Below are 6,000 nucleotides of genomic sequence, written 5' to 3' on the forward strand. Positions count from 1 at the left end.
TGTGACCTAGGCTCCTTTAATTGAGCAATGACGCCATTGTTGTCACAATACAACTCGATTCCCTTTTGAGCACTTGGTACGATATCCAGCTCAGTTAGGAACTTCTTAATCCAGACTGCTTCCTTAGCTGTTTCAACAGCAGCCATGTGTTTTGATTTTGTCGTAGAGTCTGCGACAGTGCTTTGCTTCGAACTCTTCCAGCTCACTGCTCCATTTAGACAGAAAATGTACCAAGACTGTGATCTAAAGTCATCTCTATCTGTTTGGAAACTCGCATCCGTATAACCGTTGACAACCAACTCATCTTCGCCACCATACACTAGAAACATTTCTTTAGTCCTTCTCAAGTACTTAAGGATGTTCTTGGCAGCTATCCAATGTGCTTCTCCTCGATTTGCCTGAAACCTCCTACACATACTTAGAGCATATGCAACATCCAGCCTTGTACATATCATTGCATACATGATTGATCCTATTGCCGAAGTATAAGGTTTATCATTCATGCATCTCATCTCTTTTGGCATTTTAGGGCACTAAGATTTACTGAGAGTAATGCCATGAGACATAGGGAGAAATCCTCTTTTAGAGTCTTTCATGGAAAACCTATCAAGAACCTTATCAATTTAAGTCTCTTGACTTAATCTAATCTTCCTTCGAGATCTGTCTCGATGGATTTTTATTGCTAATATGTATTCGGCCTCACCTAAGTCTTTCTTGGAGAAACAACTCTTCAACCATTCCTTGACTGACTCAAGCATTGGTATGTCGTTCCCCATGAGTAGTATGTTATCTACATACAAGACTAAGAAGACTATGCTGCTCTCACTAGACTTCTTGTATACACAAGGTTCCTCTTCACTTTTGAGAAAATCAAACTACTTGATTGCTTTATCAAAACAAAGATTCCAACTCCTGGATGCTTGCTTCAATCCATAAATGGATTTCTCAAGTTTGCATACCTTTCTAGGATTTTTTGGATCCTCAAAACCCTCAAGTTGTGTCATGTACACTCCCTCCTTCAAGAACCCATTCAAGAAGGCGGTTCTGACATCCATCTGCCAAATTTCGTGATCGAAAAATGCAGCAATCTCTAGAAGAATCCGAATGGACTTAAGCATTGCTACTGGGGAGAAAGTTTCATCATAGTCAATACCATGAATCTGTCTGTACCCTTTTGCAACCAGTCTTGCTTTACAGATGTAGGCATTTCCATCCTTATCTGTTTTAATCTTGTAGACCCATTTGCAACCAATAGGTTTTACCCCATTAGGAAAGTCTACTAGGATCCACACTTTAATTTCAGACATCGATTCCATTTTTGGAATGGTGAGCCGATGGAAGCCTTCACCCCAACAAGGGGAATTAGGCAAAGGGACTCGTTATCTCCATATATTTATGTTATATGTATGGAGAGATTAGCCCATTTGATTGATAGAGAAGTTAAACTTGGAGGATGGATCCCAGTTAGGGCTAGCCGTAATGGGCCTTCGATATCAAACTTGGCTTTTGCTGATGACTTGGTGCTATTTAGTGAAGCATCTCTCGATCAAGCCAAGTTAATCCAATCCTGCCTCAATGCTTTTTGTGGTGCTTCGGGAAGTAAAGTTAGTGTTGCTAAATCGAGAATTTTCTTCTCCAACAACACAAATCTGCAGGTTCGAGAAGAGATTTGTAATTTTTTGGCCATGGAGCATGTTGATGATTTTGGAAGTTATTTGGGAGTACCAATGTCTAATGGTCGTTCATCTAAAACGGAGTATAAATATATGGTAGATAGGGTTAACGGAAAATTAGCAGGGTGGAAGACGAAAACCCTTTCAATTGCTGGAAGAGCTACGCTCATACAATCGACTTTGAGTATGTTGCCAAGCTATGTTATGCAATTGGTGAAGTTACCTAGATCGACTTGCGATGAAATTGATAGGAGAAATAGGAAATTTCTATGGGGTGAGAGAGATGGACAAAGGAAATGTCATATGGTCTCTTGGGACAATATAACTCGGCCCAAAGAGAAAGGTGGGTTGGGGTTTAATGCAATGAGGGATGCTAACAAGGCTTTTTTAGCCAAGTTTAGATGGCATTTATTGGCGGAGCCCAATGCTTTGTGGTCAAGGCTAATAAGAGCTAAGTATTGTGATAGCAGATGTGACATTGATATGTTCCGAGAAAAGTCAAACGCTTCTCCAGTGTGGAAAGGAATAATGAATAGCATCGATGTGGTAAGGAAGGGGATTAATATGGCCGTAGGAAATGGCAATCGAACATTTTTCTGGCATCATCAGTGGGCCACTGATTAACCTCTGATTGAATTGGCGAATAGTGAACCTCCTCTCCAGATTCAAGACATGATGGTGAGTGAAATGTGGGATAATAATATAGGCTAGAAGCTTGAGTTGTTTGCGGATTATCTCTCGGAACAGGTGTTAGGCAAAATTGCTTCGAACCATGTGGTCGAAGATGAAGAGTCGATTGATGAGGCTTATTGGAATGGTGATTCTTCAGGGGATTCTCTATCAAATTAGCTATTTCTATAATTAAGGAAGAGAATGATACTCCAATTGAGCAAATTCGTGGCTAGAAACTTATTTGGCAGAATCCAGTTCCTCAAAGAATTAAATTCTTTTTGTGGCTGGAGGTTCAAGAAAGGTTAATGGCGAATAAAAACAGATTCGTGAGGGGCCTGACTGATGACCCTCGTTGTAAACTTTGTGATGCGAATGAGGAATCTGAATTCCACATCTTGAAAGATTGCCCTGCTGCCCGCAAAGTATGGCTGAAAATAGGGGGCGTGTCGGTGTTTGAAACATCTACGGCCTCTGTGTTAGATTGGTTTATAGAGAATATTGAAGACGGAGAACCAGAGAAGGGGGAAGAATGGTCGAGGGTTTTTGCTGTGGTTTGTTGGTGGCTCTGGAGGTGGCGCAATGAAAGAAGCTTCAACGCTGACCCTAAAAGCCCACTAGATCAAATCAGTTTTATTTTTGCTCGGGTTGGGTTGATTAAGAAAGCAATGGAGAGGAACTGTATGGTGCTTCACAAGACGGGTAAACAAAAAAGGGAGCAAGTCTTTATTCGATGGGTTCAACCTGATATAAGGTGGGTTAAACTTAACACAGGTGGTGCAGCAAAGGGTAATCCGGGTGCTGCTGGAGGAGGTGGCCTGATTAGAGGGAGTTCAGGGAAATTGTTCGAATGCTTTGCCATCAATTGTGGAATTTTCACTTGTACAAATGCTGAATTGATCGAAGTAATGAGAGGGCTGCAAGTTGCGTGGGATGAAGGTCATAGAAGGGTTCATGTTTCAATTGACTCCGAGGTAATTGCTAGTATGTTGGAGGATGAAGTTCCTGCCAACTCTCCTTACATACATATGATCCGTAGTGCAAGGCTCTTATGGAAATGCGTGATTGGGAAGTTGTTGTATCTCACTGCTATAGGGAAGCCAATCGTGCTGCTGATTGGCTTGCGAATTATGGGGTGGTGGCTGAGCAAAAACTTACCAACTTTGAGGCGATCCCGAGGGATCTTCATGTAGTTTTATTGGAGGACTTGGGGGGTGTTGCGCTGCCGAGGATGGTGCCGGAGCCTAGAACTAGGGGAGGTTGAGCCTTCTGGTTTTTAACTTGAATAAATGTCTGTATGACATAGTAGTGCTCTGTTTTTTATTTTTGCTTGTTTTGTTCTGTTTTTTGTTTGATTTTTTCTTTCATTGTATGGGGCTTGCCCCTCTCCTTCACCAAAAAAAAAAAAAACTGCAAACACATGGCATATCATGAGCACAAATTTTTGTATGTGACTGGCCACACCATGTGGCCAGCCACAATTTTATTTATTTATTTTAAAAAAATAACGTAAGTCTTCTCTCTTTTATCTATCTCCTTAGATTCTTCTCCAAGCCAAATCACACATCACCAACAACCGTATCTGTACTCCACCTATTTTCTCTCTCCTCTTTTCTTAGTTTCTTCAGGTCAGATCACACATCACCAACAAACATATCTCTACTCAACCCATTTTCTCTCTCCTCTTTGCCAAATTGATGCAATTAAAGTCCGAAATTGTAGGATTTGGGTGTCAAATTGCTGTGAAAATTTCGATTAATTAAGCTTAAGATCATCAACAACATTTGAATTAATGAAATTAATGAGAACTGGAGAAATTTGAGCTCGTTTTCTTCGTGGAATCTTCGATCGAACATTTTTCGTCAATAAATCAGCAACAAAAACAACAATAGTAACATAGTATGAGCATATTATAGAGTACTTGTAGGGTGTGAATGGTTTGGTCGGGGGTTACTTGTAGGCTGTTACTGGTTTAGTTAGCTAGGGGTTACTTGTACGATATTACTGGTCAGGGGTTACTTGTAAGGTGTTACTGGTTTTGGTCGGGGGTTACTTGTAGGGTGTTACTGGTTTGGTATGAGGCCGGGCCTACAAGCAACTCTTGAATACGTAACTCATACAAGTAACCTTGAATAAGTAACTCATCATACAAGTAACCCCAAAAGTAACCCATACAAGTAACCCTTGAATAAGGAATCATACAAGTAACCCTTTAATTAACCCATTCAAGTAACCCCTGATCGAATAATTTATCCATACAAGTAACCCCTAAAAAAAAGAAAAAAAATAACAAGTAACCCCTGAAAAATACAAGTAACCCCTAAATAAGTAATACATACAAGTAAACCCTGAAAAAAAATATAAAACAAGTAACCCCTGAAAAAAAAATAAAACAAGTAACCCCTGATAAATACAAGTAACCCCTAAATAAGTAATCCATACAAGTAACTTGAAAAAAAAAATACAAGTAACCCTTAAACAAATAATCATACAAGTAACTCTTAAAAAAAAAAATACAAGTAACACCTGAAAAATACAAGTAACCCTGACAATACCAGTTGCTCCTACATGCACGCATCTGAGTCAATTATTTTTGCTGACTTGGCAGCAGGCCACACGGTGTGGCCTGCTGCCCCCGTGTGGCCTGCTGCACCAAAAAGGCACCGTATCATGAAACAAAAAGCATATTTTTAAGGGAGATTGTAGCTAGATATATACCAAAAAAACGAAGGCATACAGTTCTTGAATAGATCAACCAAAACATAAATGATATGAACAACACTAATCTATTATTTATAGCTTAACAAAGTTTTAAGAAAATACTAATAAATAATCAAAGAATTGATTTTGGTATAATAGAGACTACTCTTTTTACTTAATCAATCACAAATCATTAGACAATACTCAATATATGACAAAGAGATCTTATAAGAGATGTCCTTCGTTGACTTGCTGGTTTGGTTATGATATTAATAGAAACTAATGATGTGGGTTTAATCACAAGAATAAGTCAAGCAGAAAATGAAGAAAACCATAAAAACTACCAAAAATATAAAGCATAAAACAAAGGCAACTGGGAGCGAGAATTGATCATGAATAACATAAATCAAACCAAAATCATAAACTAAATACTTTAATAAACATACTATCATGGGCTTAATTTTTTTTTTTGATGCAAAGGTGGGCAAGCCCGAACAAAAAACAAACAAAACTACTTAACAAATCGGGGTGAGGTAACCCCAACTATGTCCTCCCAGAGAAGATTTTTTATTTCAATTGGAGGAGTATCGAAATAAACTACCCTCTCTTCGAGAACTACACCTAAGTTAGCCAAACAATCGGCTACTTTATTCCCCTCCCTAAAACAATGATAAACTAAAACATTACGAAAAGATTTAAAGAGATTTCTACAATTGTTCAAGACGTGATAACACTCGCCTCCTTGAAAAAGTGCATTCTTGAGCGCTTCAATACAAGCTTGATTATCCATTTGTACCTCTAGCTTCTCCACGCCTTGATCAACAACCATCTACAACCCAATCTCAAGCGCTAGCAGCTCTGCTCTGTAAGCATTACAGAAACCAAACCTAGTTGAGAAGCCTTGCAAGAATCTGCCCTCTGCATCCCGCAAGATACCTCCACCTCCAGATTGTCCTGG

This window comes from Chenopodium album, chromosome 19 (genome assembly GCF_948465745.1).
Source record: "Chenopodium album chromosome 19, dcCheAlbu1.1, whole genome shotgun sequence".
NCBI lineage: Eukaryota > Viridiplantae > Streptophyta > Magnoliopsida > Caryophyllales > Amaranthaceae > Chenopodium > Chenopodium album.